This window comes from Culex quinquefasciatus, chromosome 2 (genome assembly GCF_015732765.1).
Source record: "Culex quinquefasciatus strain JHB chromosome 2, VPISU_Cqui_1.0_pri_paternal, whole genome shotgun sequence".
In the NCBI taxonomy this organism is placed as follows: Eukaryota; Metazoa; Arthropoda; class Insecta; order Diptera; family Culicidae; genus Culex; species Culex quinquefasciatus.
In genome coordinates, this window is record NC_051862.1 from 77,593,388 (window position 1) to 77,608,969 (window position 15,582).

General features: G+C 35.0%; 1 protein-coding gene across 5 annotated transcripts in view; it reads right to left on the reverse strand.

Moving 5' to 3' along the window:
* LOC6048248 (zinc finger protein 768) overlaps positions 1-9,730 on the reverse strand; it is a 68,577-nt gene extending 58,847 nt beyond the window's left edge. For all 5 annotated transcript variants that reach the window (XM_038254966.1, XM_038254969.1, XM_038254968.1 and 2 more), the window contains exon 1: positions 8,102-9,730. The gene's annotated coding sequence lies outside the window, so the exon portion shown is untranslated. The remainder of the gene's footprint in view (positions 1-8,101) is intronic.
* Positions 9,731-15,582: the final 5,852 nt, after the last annotated feature.

Here is a 15,582-nt window from a genome sequence, read left to right on the forward strand (position 1 = left end):
AATTAAATATCTAGTCTACATGTAAATTTATCTACTCACTAAATGATTTATTTAAATGTTCATATTATTCCTTATCCTATTCCTTTCCTGTAACATACCATCTCATACCATATTAATCAATTTGCTTAAATTAACGAAACTTTCTAAACAGCATGGAAACCATCTGGAGCATTTATATTTTAAATTTATGCTATTTTTTCACAGCTTCCTGGAATCATCTTGATTATATTTATTATATTTATCATATTTATTATATTTATTCTATACACTATATTTATTATTTACACTCACAACATCCAAATCATGTAATACATTACGCATTAAACCATTTTCATCGGCCCGATGAAATTCCTCTAACCCCCATTCCAAACCTCCCAAAAATATTCCGTTCACTTTTAAAAGTCGCATGGGTTCCCTGCACTTTTGCCACTAGTGAACAACAAAAACATCCCCTCCCAAATCCCCACGGGACTGTATGGGCGTAGCCTTGGAGCACAGTGTGGAAATTTACGTTCTTAGATATTCTTGGTTGTACCGGGCAGCAATCAAATTGTCTAAGAATATTGAATTGACCATTATGGCACCCCCTACAGCGTAGTGCAGACCCGTTATGCTATGCTATGCTAACGTCATGATTCGAATTCCCGGACGCTTTGAAACCCGGACACTTCATCTTGTTTTATCAATTATTTGGATATAAGTTCGCATTATGAATGTCACAACTGTGTAATTTGATGAATTCCAACATCAATTTTCACTTAAAGTTTGTTTGAACGCTGTAGTTAATGCCAAAACAATTTAATACAATAAAATTATAAGTTTACCAAAAATGCGAAACATTTCACTTGAAATATTTCATAGGCGTTCGAAGCACCGGGAAGGCAAAGCAGAAATTTATGGTTTCGATTTTCTTGAATTCTAGCAAATTTTTATATAAACTATCGATTGCTTTAATGTTAACAGCTTATTTGAGACCTAAAGAATGCCATTCACTAACATTTCAGTCCAAATTTGTGCGATTCATTCAGTAAAATCTAGGCAGCGAATGACAAACATGTTAAAGCTGCCTGAAATAAATTAACCACCACCATTCAGTAAAATCGAGTGTCCGGAATTCGAAGCAAAAGTGTCCGGATTTCGAATCAGCTTTTGTCAGTGTCCGGGATTCGAAGCACAACAAGTCATTTTAATTTTAAAATTCTGATGAAAAATTGTTAGAAAAGACATATTTTGCATGCATTCTCTTAAACCTGACTGTTAATACTACATCCTGATGATATTTCTTCATTTCCAACTTACTACATGATTTTTTGCTATAACAAAAAAGATATGCTACTAAGTGTCCGGATTTCGAATCATGCCGTTATGCTATTTACACTTTTTCTTTTACGTTATTATTTCTTTAAAAGATAAAAAAAATCAGTTGCTTTGATTCCAGTTCATCCTTATCTTAATCACTCTAAAAAATCTCTAATATGAATTTAATACCCTTTTTCAACGAAACAATGTTGCAGTTCCTAACATGTCCTTTCTCATTCCTCCTTCCAATGCGACATCACTCCGGACTGTGCGTGCCCCTAATTGATATTTGCCGAAAGCATAATTTAAGGGTTCTGAAACAGTATTACTGGCAGCAATTATTTTCTCATTTACGTGATGATAACATACATTTTCCGCGTCTTATTTTATTTTGGATTGCAGTTTTTTCCAGATTATTTGGTTTACAATGTTTTAAAGTGCCAAGTTTCAAACGCTCCAAAGAATGAGGTGAAACTTTTGATTTATTCGAAAACGTACTACGGACACGTACAACCGATTCATATACACAAGTTGGACATAGTTGGAGAAAAAAAAAGAACCAGTGCAAATCGCACACTTGTGGTGTCACTCGATTCATTCATGGTTTCATTCATGGAAAAGGAACTGGAAATAAATGACAATTTTTCGCCCAGCATGGCGTTGCACTATTAGAGCACGGCACGCGGTCGGCTAACTCATGGATTCGCCGCTGGTCCCGGGGTCTGGGGTTGATTTATTTGCCACAGAAAGTCCCCTTTTCGCAACTGATAATCGGTGGAAAACGAACCGGCGATGGGTGGAAACGCGCAGTCGTTCCAGAAGACCCTCGGCTGGGTCCAGGCAAATTTGTCCCCCCAGGTCGTGGTCATTGCGTACCCGAGGGGACCAATATTAGAGTGCTCGAGCCAAAACCGGACCGGCGAACTTTCGCGGAAGATTCGCGGCGATAACTTTGAACACCGCCGCAGGTGATCGGACCCTGGCGACAAGATAAAGAAATTGATTTGAGGGTGCGTGTGGGGGAAAGTTACTCCGAGAAGAGATGCGGTCAATTGCAGTTGAGGAGGAAGGTCTGGGGGCATGCTTCGGATTGGATTTCACACTGGCCTCAGGGGCGTGATTTTTTCAAACTTTTATGTATTGCAACGAAAATTTAAGCGTTTCTTGGATATTTGAAACCCAATCCCTGTTTTATTTGTTTAAAAAATATGTACTCGAACATTTCTTGTAAACAATCTTCATAAAAAATCTGAACATTTTGTGAAGAATTTTGCATTGTCGTGACACAACTGTACAAACTGTACGTACAAAACTGCTTCACCACAACCATATCAGTGCACTTGATTAACTTTATTTGCACAGTTTATTGGACGACGCCGTAGAAGCTTCCCTTTACTAGCTTTTTATTACAATTTCAAGACTAAATTTAGAAGTGCGCTCCCGGGACTGCTCGGTAACAGATGTTTTGACTCTTACTCTCAGTATTTGATTATCATGGAATAAATTTCTTTGTTATTTAAATTTGCATTTTTTTTACAGGTTGAGCAAATATTTGTTATATTGTGAGCAGACCATCTAATAACACGAATCACGTTCATGTTCTTCATAAAATGGGTCTATAGATCAATAAATTCCGAGAAAGGTCAAGCGTAGCATCTGCCAACACCCATGAGTGGCCCACCATCAGATGGAGAAAGTGAAATGTGTCTACTGAGGCCTCTTTCTGAGCCTTCTTGGAAGGCTGGGGAAGACTTTCGATCCTTTTTTCTAGCTAGTGGAGCGTGAGTAATTTGACGGATTCTAGTACATGTAAGTTTAGTAATTTTTGTCGATCTGAAGAGTTTGTTCAAGGTCATTAATGTTTTTTTTTTCTACTGTGTACCTTATTGTTTTACGTACAGTATTTATTTAAAATCTATTAAATTTAATAGATTTTAAATAAATACTGTACGTAAAACAATAAGGTACACAGTAGAAAAAAAAAACTTAAAATTTGTTTTCCAACTGTTTTTCTTTTCGTTTTCAAAATTTTATAAAAATCGGTGTTTTGCTTGATCTAATCAACAAGGAAATCTCTTGAAGAAAAGTACTGATTTATGAAAAAAAAAAATTTATGGAGGTTGTAAAAATTATTTTTTTGATTGGAATTTTGTTTCCCCTTTCACTCATAAAGAATAGTTTCAAAGTCTTATCTATTGCTTGGGCTGCTCGAATTTGTAACCAATTGGGTGATTAAAAAAATATCCATGGTTTGGAATACTATAGGGGAGAATGGGGAGACTTGATCCCCTTTTTTGTATCGCTCATATATCTGTCAAATTCTCACAAATCTATAAACTTTTTTCATGAATTGAAAGCTTATACACTCAACTTCGTTTGACTGATAAAAGTATTTAAAGTTGAACTCTTTGAATCATACCAAGCGTTTTAAAAACAATATTTTAAACCGGCATATTCGAAATGGAAGGGGAGCAATTCTCTACCAAAACCGGAAATGGATTTTATTTGTATTTTTTTATTTGGCTCAAACTTTGTGGGGGTCTTCCCTATGACCAAATAAGCTGTTTTGCGTCATTGGTTCACCCATACAAGTCTCCATACAATTTTGGCTGCTGTACATACAAAAATGGTATGTAAATATTCAAACAGCTGTAACTTTTGAGTAAATTTTCTGATTAATTTGGTGTCTTCGGCAAAGTTGTAGGTATTGTTGAGGACTTTTGAGAAAAAAATAGGAACACGGAAAAAAAATTGCAGTTTTTTTAATCAACTTTTTTTTCACTAAAACTCAATTTCCCAAAATACGTATTTTTTGAATTTCGAGATTTTTTGATATGTTTTAGGGGACAAAAATCCGCAACTTTTGAGCCATAGAGAAACATGGTCAAAAAATCTGACGCCGAGTTATGATTTTTTGAAAAAATAGTGATTTTTGGAAAAATTCGAAGTTTTATGCAAAAACAAGTTTGACATTATTTTTTAATGCAAAATTGAATTTGCAATCGAAAAGTACTTCACAGATTTTTTGATTAAGGGCTCCGTTTTCAAGATATAGCCACCGGAAAATTGATTTTAGCGAAATATTTGCAGTTTTTCAGTTTTTAAAAATAGTGACCATTTCTAAAAATTTTTTTTTGAAAAGTTCAGAAAATTTGCTATAAAATTGTCTAAGAGACATTGAAGATTGGACCTCTGGTTGCTGAGATACAGCGGCTTAAAGAAAAAGAAACAGGAAAAATGAAGTTTTTTAAGTTTCACCCATACCACTCACCATTTTCTAATGTCGATATCTCAGCAACTAATGGTCCGATTTTCAATGTTAAAATATGAAACATTCGTAAAATTTTCCGATCTTTTCGAAAAAAATATTTTGATTTTTTTTAAATCAAGACTAACATTTCAAAAGGGCCAAACATAGAATATTACGCCCTTTTGAAATGTTAGTCTTGATTTAAAAATTTTCAAAATATTTTTTTCGAAAAGATCGGAAAATTTTACCAATGTTTCATATTTTAACATTGAAAATCGGACCATTAGTTGCTGAGATATCGTCATTAGAATATGGTGGGTTGTTTAGGTGAGATTTAGAAAACTTCAATTTTCGTGTTTCTTTTTCTTAAAGCGGCTCTATCTCAGCAACCCGAGGTCCAATCTTCAATGTCTCTTAGACAATTTTATAGTAAATTTTCTGAACTTTTCAAAAAAAATATTTTTAGAAATGGTCACTCATGGTCACTATTTTTAAAAATAAAAAAAACTGCAAATATTTCGCTTAAATCAAACTTTCGGTGGCTATATCTTGACAACGGAGCTTTTTATCAAAAAATCTGTGAAGTACTTTTCGATTGCAAATTCAATTTTGCATTAAAAAACAGCTGCCAAAATTGTATGGAGACTTGTATGGGTGGACCAATGACACAAAATAGCTTATTTGGTCATAGGGAAGGCCCCCACAAAGTTTGAGCCAAATCAAAAAATAGAAAAAATAAAAATGGTCGAAATCGGCCGATTTCGTAGAGAGTTGCTCAGGGGTAACTTGATCCCCCTTTCAACATTTTGTAGAAATCTTAACCCTCTCCCGCCCATGGTTACTCCGGAGCACCAAAACTTTGAACTCAAATATCTTGGAACTGCCACAACTTTTCGTGGTTTAAAGCAGCAAGTTGCAGGTGTTCATGTAGAATAGAGGTGGGCAAAAAAAGAGCGAGCCGCTCAAAGAGCCGCTTCATTAAAAAGAGCGAATAAACCATGGCTCACAAAAAAAGAACCGCGGTTCTTTTTAAACTCTGGTCTTTTGAAAGAATCGTTCCAAAATGGTCCAAGTTTTAAAATTAACTTGTTAGAAATATAATTTATTGAATTTGTAACAAATTTGTATTTGTAAAATTTGTTTTTGAGAATTGAAAATACAATTTCAAATATTTCAATGATTGTAAAAAAAGTACTTTCCAAGTACTTTAAAATTAAAACGATATGTTAATAAGGATCTATTTTCAGAGCTGAATCGTCATATTTCATTGGGGTGTCTATAGCAACTTTCTCATCAACATATATTGAAAGACTCTCAATAGCATTGATGTCAATCTTTGAACACCACTTAAAAGTTTTCAAGCATATATATTCAGTTTCCTACTGTTTTTTTAATTCCAAAAATGTATGAATTTTTAAAACAAAACGAAGAAACTTTTAATTGTATTCATCGTACATCAAAGTATTACCCGAATACAAATTTGAGCATTTAAATTTGCTTAACTTGTAAATTATTATCAAAAATTTAGTAGAATTTATAGATTTAGGAAAAAATAATTCCTCCTGCCCGAATAAACTTCAGCGTTTATGAACATTATCGATCAAATCAGAATGTAGAAAAGAGTTAACAGAACAGAATAATAAAATATCAGCATTAGTTTAATGTTCGCAGAAATAAACGCCATTTTAAAATTAATAGCAATTTCTTCAAAGTCCTTCAAAGTCGGATGCAATTCAATCATTCAAACATTAAGGTTCAAGTAGAAATTTTGACATAGAAATCACCAAGACCTATGATTTTTTAAGGGCATCTTTTCATTTTTAGTTATTTTTTTAAATAATTTATATAAATCCAATGTGAAATAGCTTTTAAAAATCACATCATTCTTAAAAATACCTTTTTTTATCTATATTGTGAAAAAGAGCGAAAGAGCCGTTCAAAAGAGCGGCTCTTTTTAAAGAGCGAACGAAAATGAGCGGCTCCTAAAAAATAGCGATTTTGCCCACCTCTAATGTAGAATGTATACTAACATCTCCCCAAATTTCATCAAATTTGGTTAAGCACAAGCAAAGTTGCAGTGTGAAATGTAAACAAAAATGGGCCAATTTTAGGGAAATAAATAAGACCTGTTTTCGAAAGCCCGTAAAAATTACCAAACACAATATTTTATGAAACAAAAAATGTTTTGCTTTCATTTGAACCTTGGACAAGAACCCCTGTGAATAACATTGTGAGTTTGGACCGGTTTTAAGTGATTTTCAACCCTTTTAATTTGGTGCACCAGAGCACCACCTAGGCATATGAGCAACTAAATATTCAGGAGCACTTTTTTCTAAATTACAGAAAAAGATTATTTTTATCAAAACAAAAGTTTATAAACGTTTTGACTATTCATAAACAAGACAAAACATTGTTATTAGACCGATAGTTTTATTATTTTCCTCATTTTTCATGAAAATGGTTGTTTGTAAAGAAACCTGAAAATGCAGAGATTTTAGAATTTGTAGTTAATACTTCAGAAATATGATCTTACAGCAAATAATAAGTAGTTTTAAACAGATTTCGAAGCGTTTTCAAACAAATGAACCAATAGATTTGAAGAAAACGAGATTTTGTGATTTAAAAAAAGTTGCTCATCTTCCTGATGGTGCTCTGGTGCACCACTTTAAATTCTACTTTTTTGCCCCAATTCGATGTTTGTGGGTCAAAGTAAAGTATTTCCTGCATTATTGTACCAAAATTAAGCCATTTACTATTTTTAAGATAAGCTAACAGCTCTGGGCGTTAGAGGGTTAAGCAAAATGTTTCTTATTCATCCAAACTTTTGATTTTTTATAAGTTAGGGTCCATCCATAAACCACGTTGACACTTTTTTGAAATCTCAGATCCCCCCCTGCTTAAGTGTGCACGTGATTTATGAATGGTCCCTTACAGCAATTTCTTGATCCCTGTACGCCCCTTCTTGAAAACCTGTAGGTTTGTGTTGAAAATATAATAAGTTTGAATGTAAAATATTTAAATACTTAAAATATTCGTTTTCAAAGTCATCTACAACTATACTAAAGAAAACCATGTATAAGAATATATTTTTGAATAAATTTTTATGGATTTCTATACATATCAAAACAAGGAAAAAAGATCTCTTGGTGGTTTTTTGTAGCACTTTTAAGGAAAATGTGTGTAACTCAATCCAAACAATTTTTAATATTTTTCTTTGTTTTCACAACTTTCTAGAACATAGCTATTTTTTTACCCACATGCTAACGAGATACAGACATGGGATCAAGTGTATCCGGGGATCAAGTCTCCTCACTCTCCCCTACTGTAGAGCTTTATTTTAGCAGATACACGAACTATGACTAAACTTTAGAGAATTTGAAATTTGTTTGACACATATAACATTTTTTATCAATTACTTTGAAATAGTTCTTCTGAAAACAAATATTAAAATTTAATTCTCTAAATTCTTAATAGAATCACATGGTTTCTGTTCACATAAATAATTTGAAAATTCACATCCTCATTTCATGCACAAACATTCCATCATCTCACCTTGCTGCACTTGACTACGCACTTGGCCTGCCTAATTCATCAGCTGTTTCGTCGTCGTCTTGGCAAAGTTCAAACCATGCAAGCGAACAGAAAATCGATATTCTGTCCAGAGAGCCTTCGCCGTCGTCGTTGTTCTTCTTCACACCGCGCGCGCGGGAGATTTCAACGAAACCAACAATAACAACAGCATCAACACACGACACAAACACGCGTCGTCGTCGTCGTCACTTCTAATACAGACGAGAAATTGTTTTGTACATAAACGTTGGACACACACACACGTACACTTTTGCCGGTCTGTCTGGGGGTTTTGAGATGTGTGTTGATTATGTTGATGCTGCGATTTTTTTTTAATTTTTATTTTTTTTCTTCTAAATCTAGATATTTTGGTTAGTGTTTCCAAACGTTACGAGTTACACTGATAATATTTGACGCCAAAGTTTACTAGTTTTGACAGTTGGTTACAAACACTTAGCGATTATTTTTGCTTGATATTTTTTTGAGTAGGTTATATTTACAAAATGTGTTTCTTTGAGTATCCGAAAGTGGTTAATTTTTGTCTTCACTTCAAAAATTGTTCACACTTAAAAACTGAACACAAAAACTTTGTCCGAACCGTGTGTCTCCTTGTTTTACTTTTGATGATCGAAACGCTTCAAAAACTGAACAAAAAAGGTGTTCAACTGAAGTTCTTTTCGTAACTGTTTACATTTTTCTGATTTTTCCACCTTTGATCAACCGAACCGATTAATCACACAGAGATGCACCTCGAAAACAGCGAATTTAATCCATGTCGGAAAATGGGTTTTCCTTTTCTTCAAACAGTGAGCAAAAGTTTGTGGCACACATACAAGGGGATTTTCCTCCTTACTGACGATGCATTTTCAAGGGCTCCAAAAAGAAGTACACGTCGTGTTAAAGTGCTTATTAGCACTTAGTCCGCTCTACAAATGCATACAGAGCTGCGATTTCGCATTTTTAGTACTGATTTTGTGCCAAATCCATTTTCCGCGTTATTCCTGAAGCTTTCTGGGACATTTTTTCTCTCGCACTCTTGTTGATTGTTAGAAGGTCTTTTTTCTCGCTGAATCACACTCTCAACTTTTTTTTGTATTCTGGCTCGATTTTTTTCCTGCTCCTCAGCTGTGTGTCCTCCAATGGCCTCAAAAAGTAATAAAGGAATATCGCTCACGGTGAACAAAAGAAAATCGCTTTTCCTCGAGACTGCCTCTTTTCTTTTTCTTGCAGGAAAATGAAGGAAAAAACTCGTCGTCAATTTTGTTTTTTTACATCACTTTTTTCTTCTTTTACTGGTGTGGCGTGGAAAACGCTTTGTGTGCATCACACCACGGTGTGGAAAAACAGAGAAAAACGGGAAAACTCGACGATGACGGGAGGAAAATCTCTCTTCAGCGCACAAAAAAAGTACACAATGAACGGTGTAAAATGCACTCTGGGAAAAACGGAGACTGCTTTTCTACAAACGGCTTCTCTTCCTTTCTTCAATGGTGCAAAATATTCAAGTTTCATTTGGGTGTTTGAATTTTGCTGCAGACTTTCAGAACAAAATAATAAAAGTTTTTTTTTCCTAAGGTGTGGAGACACACCGGACACGACCGAACGGATAAAGAGTACATTACAAACTGTTTTGCGCGGCGACGACGCGCGTTCACGTCTCGCGCGAGAAGATTTTTTGATACGTGCGAAAATGCAGCTGTGGTTGTGCGGTTGCGGTGTGTGTTGTTTTGGAGTCGCGCGACCTACTCGCGAGAGAGAAAAAAGAAGAGTAATCTTCACATGGGGAGATTCGAAAGAGACAGAGAGAGAGAAAGGGGAGCTTGAGTGGGGTTCTCTCGACCAAACGGGGAGCTCTTTTGAGGGGGGTCAAGAAAGGACTTTCAACAGGCGATTGCAGTGAGTGGTTGAGGACTTTGTTTACAAAAAGTTGGCGAAAATGCAAATTGACCAAAAAAACTTTTTGTCTCTTGTGATTTCTAAATAACAAAAAACAAAAGGGAAACCCTCATCTGTTTGGCAGGTTAAGGATTCGATTCCATTTTTTTACTTCATTTTCCTGGTACGAGAATCGGACTTACAACCTCTGGATTGGAAATCTAGTAAGCCCATCCCCTACATGTCAGAATTCCCATTGAGCAAATTTACTCCTTGAAGGGATCTCACTTTGCCAAGCCAGACAGGAATCGCAACTAAAACCACTTACAAGGCGAAGGACGTTAGCTCAATCTTTCGGATAATTAAATAACAAAAACAAATATTTTTCGTTATCTTATTTTTTTATTGTTGAGCTTTTAAGCATGGCTACTAACCAAGCATGACTACTAGATTACTCTAAAGTGATTTGAAGTTTTTAAATCCAAGAAGTCAAAGTGGCCGAAAATCCCAAATATTGAATGAATGTTTACATTTAAATGACGACATGTTCGATATTTTCAAAATATCTTAATTGTTTAGTATACATATTCAGCAATTCCATTTGAAAAGAGTCTAAGCCGAAAAAAAAGTTCTCCGATCGGGCTCAAAATTTTTCTGGGGGTTCCTTGGCCAAAATAATTAGACCCGTATTTTTTTGTTTGGCCATTAGGGTGACCTACGCCATGTTAGGGTGGTCCGAAAAATGTTAGTGTGGTCCGAAAAATGATAATTTTCGTCGATTTTCGCAAAAAAACACTTTTTTCAAAAAATCATATCTCCGCGCCATTTCATCCGATTTTAGTTGTCTTAAGCGCAAAAGAAAGGTGATTAGTTTGGCTATTTGGGAAAAAATAGTAAAAAGTTCCAAAAATTTAGCTTAACATTTGAAAAGGTTGCATGAAAACTTAAAATGCTGTTTTGAAGGTCTCGGGACCAAAGAGTCTATATCTAAAAATATTTTTATCAGATTCCTCGGAAAACTTTACACAACATATAAAAAAATGGTGAAGTTATGTTTCAATACTCTGAGATACGATTTTTTAAAAAATAAAAGTGGGGTTTTCGACGCGCCACGCGCAAAAATGAAAAAAATACGAAAACGGGAAAAATCGACTTTTTTCCACTAAAACTGCGATAACTTCAAAATTTCAGCGATGACCTATACATGTTAGGGTATCAAAAGTTGTGTATTTCAATTACAAAAATTTTGGTGCCCTAACATGTATAGGTCATCTCAGAAATTTTGAAGGTATCGCAGTTTTAGTGAAAAAAGTCGATTTTTTCCCGTTTTTTTATTTTCAAAAAATCGTACCTCAGAGTATTGAAAACATAACTTCACCATTTTTTGATATGTCATGTAAAACTTTCCGAGGAATCTGATAAATATATTGTCAGATATAGGCTCTTTGGTCCCGAGAGCTTCAAAACAGCATTTTAAGTTTTCATACGACCTTTTCAAATGTTAAACTGGATTTTTGGAACTTCTTACTATTTTTCACAAATAGCCAAACTAATCACCTTTCTTTTATGCCTAAGACAGCAAAAATCGGATAAATTTTTTGCGAAAATCGACGAAAATTGCCATTTTTCGGACCATCCTAACACGGCTTAGGTCACCCTATTGGCCAAACAAAAAAAATACGAGTCTAATTATTTCGGCCAAGAAACCCCCAGAAAATTTTGAGCCCGATCGGAGAACTTTTTTTTCGAATCATGCTGTTTTCGTGGGGAATTGCTGTATATAAAGCACCACTGCAACATATATTTTCGAAAAGCTGAGAAAATTTCCTACATTTCTGCTTTTCTTCCTTTGTTGACTGGACTGCTAATTGATTTAATAGAGCCTCTTAAACTTGAAGTTTTGTGAAAAAAGAAGTAAATATTTTCAACTCGTAATATCTCGGAAACTATCCAGCTTTTTAAGCGAAAATGGCGTTCGAATGGTGAACGCCAGAAATGTCAAAATCACTCAATGGTACCAACATTACGGAAAAAGTGTGCAATGACATGACAGCCACATTTTTTTCTAATGTTGGTGCTACTGCGCGATTTTGACATTTCGGACGTTCAATATTCGAACGCCATCTTCGCTTAAAAACCTGGTTAGGTTTGATTTTGTAGGGGGTGTATACCCATTTTAAGCCTATTATACCCATTTTAAGCCTAATAAGCGGTCGTGTTTGAATGATGCTGGATAATCTGGAGTGTTCCTTGAAATTTACTAAAACCAAGTTCACCATCGAGTATAGCAACTTTTTGTGAACATTTCTGTTTATTTTCACTTTTATTAAAAGTTATGCTATTCCTTTTACAAGCATTTAAAAATAAAATTTACCATTTCTAATCAGTCGAGTCACGCCCATTTTCCAATTTTCAGCTTAGTTCTTTTTCTTCAAGCGCTCTGCTTAGTGCTGCCAAAATTGATGAAATTTTAAGCGAACACTGATGAAAAGTAGCATTTATAGAGAAAAATTTCCAGGCATCACTGGCTCACTAGAACAGGCGCTGCTGGTGCCCGAGCAGGGGTAAATAACACGGGAATACCAAATTTTGGTATTACTTGGGCAAATAACAGCGACCAAAATGTGCCCTTGGTTGCCCAGTAATAGAGGGTAAAATACCATGAAATCATACCAAAGTCTTGTATGTAGAAGGGCATAACAATACCAAACCATGTTATTCCAAGGGTAAAATAATATCTCAAAATAAAACCATTTCAATACCAAGTTGAGGTCTTCTGGATTTTTGAACATTGCTTGTATACCAAAACTTGGTATTGCCATGGTTTTAATTTTAGGTATTCCCGCGCCCTTGGAAAATCCGATTTTGGTATTCCTGTGGTCTTCCACATACATGATTTTGGTATGATTTCATGGTATTTTACCATCTATTACTGGGCAACCAAGGGCACATTTTGGTCGCTGGTATTTGCACAAGTAATACCAAAATTTGGTATTTTCATACCATTTTTAGTGCAGCAGTTGCAGTTAGTGAAAAAACGGAAATGATCCATATGCAACAGCCAAATCTACTCACCTGATGATTCCATGTTGTTCTTAGTGATATTCTTCACCACACCGAATGCATTTGTCATTGATGAACGGCCTGTGCTTGAAGTTCTTGAAGCTTCTGAAAAATAACAAGATTGAAAAATAAGTGTTATTAAAATGAAACTGGATTGAAATTCACCAAAATTCAATAATCTTTCGATTGACTCGTTTTTCAAAGTATTTGGTTAGAAATTTCAACAATTTAAAAAAAATCGTAATGGGTATATCAAAAAATGTTATAACCAGCTTTAACATTTAAAGAAAAATATTATCTTGTCAAAATTGGTAAAAAAAATTGCCATAGTTTCAGAGAAAATTGATGAAACCTTTCAATACCAAATAATACCAAAACATGCCATCCTGACTTGAAATTTTCCACAATTTCAAGTCATTTCTGTAGGGGGTTTATCAAAAATGTTTGAAATCAAGTTTGAAATTTCTGGTTTTCAATGAAAGCATTCGCTTTGAGACATCATTTTAGCGCAAAATTAATTATTTTGTCAAAATTGGTCAAAATTTTCCCATAGTTTCAGAGGAATTTGATAAAACACTTTAATACCAAAATAATACCAAAATGTGCCATCCTGACTTAGAAAATTTTCCACAATTTCAAGTCATTTCTGTAAGGGGTATATCAAAAATGTTTAAAATCAAGTTTGAAATTTCCGGTTTTAAATTAAAGCATTCGCTTTGAGACATCATTTTAGCGCAAAACTAATTATTTTGTCAAAATTGGACAAAATTTTCCCATAGTTTCAGAGGAATTTGATAAAACACTTTAATACCAAAAAAATACCAAAACATGCCATCCTGACTTAGAAAATTTTCCACAATTTCAAGTCATTTCTGTAGGGGGTATATCAAAAATGTTTAAAATCAAGTTTGAAATTTCCGGTTTTAAATTAAAGCATTCGCTTTGAGACATCATTTTAGCGCAAAACTAATTATTTTGTCAAAATTGGACAAAATTTTCCCATAGTTTCAGAGGAATTTGATAAAATACAGTAATACCAAAAGAATACCAAAATGTGGTGTTCGACCATTGACAAATTCTGCAATTTTGCAATATCAAAACAATACCTTAAATTGGTATGATACCACATTTTGCTCTTGCATAATCCTCAAGACAAATTTTAAAGGGTCCAGGAGTACCAAAATTTGGTATTGATACCAGAGAAAGGTATTATTGCGCATTTCCCTTGTTATTTATCCATGCTCGGGTGGTGTTGGTGGCCACCCTTTGTTCTTTATTTACCTCCGCTTCTCGCTCGGTTTTCTTCAGTCTTCGATTGGAATGGGTCGTCAAAAGTCAAACGTCAAAAGACTTGGCGCGTTTGTTTTTTTATGGCGCCTGCTAATTATTTACATGTTTCGGGATTATTTTTCAAGAGAGATACTAAATAATGTTCGAAAGATTTGTTTTTCGCAAAATAGAAATTATGATCAAAAGTGCAATAAATTTTAGCTTTTTGGCTAGTAAATGGCATACATTTGCATGCTTACTTGAGGCGGTGCTGTTGCTGGTAAATTTATAGCCTAAATAGTATTTTTGGAGCTTTAATCGAGCATCAAACTCTTCATATGATAAAGATAGGTGTTCGATTAGAAAGGGCATATTTCCCCTACAATGTAATGTTAAAGTACGCCAGCTTCAAAAATGTTGAGTTGTGTAATCGAAACTCAATATTTCCTATATCTTAAGTTCTACTATAAACTTTTTGATCTTTTTGATTTTAATATAAGGAAGGAACGGGTAAAAATATACTGCAAGGTTTGCTATTTGTGAACAAATATATTTCGCTTATATTGGTCAATGAATACCATCCTTATTTTTTCCAACTGATAAGAGCATCAAAAGTTTCAGCTTCCACACAAAAAGGGGAAAATTTGAGCTCCCGATGCGCTCATTCTCCGAACTCTTGCTCTATCTTTTTGAGCTCTCTTTGCTCCAAAATTGCTCGTTCCTCGCTGCTCCGGAAGCAAATCTCAGCTCTGCCCAATACACCCTCAGACGGCGGGCGGCATTGCACTTGTGTGCAACACATCACATGTGTGCGCTTTTTATAATGCACTGAATCGCGTTGTTTTTCTGTTGTTGTGTGCGATGTTGGTTCCTTTTTGGCGAACGAGTTTTTTTTTATTTTTATTTTTTTTCGACAATCAGTATCATCATCATTCGCGAGGACTGACTTTTTGTTGCTCGTTTGGACGCGCTCGTTCTGACCATGCGCGTTCGATTTGTTATTTTAGACATTTTATTCTTTCCCGCGTGTGCCGGCATTTCCTCCTGCCGGCACCACCTCTGGCCCTCAGCCGGTGTGAGTTCAGTTTGGTTGGGTTGTCACACACAGCTTCGCGGTCGGTTTTCGGCTTGCTGCTTGGCTTTGACGCCGCGTGTGTTGCGCTCGCGAGCCATGCAAATCGCACCATGACTCGGCCGAACACTCTCGGTCTGCCTGCGGGACGAGTTCTTTGATTATGGGCGCGTGAATTGAAGGC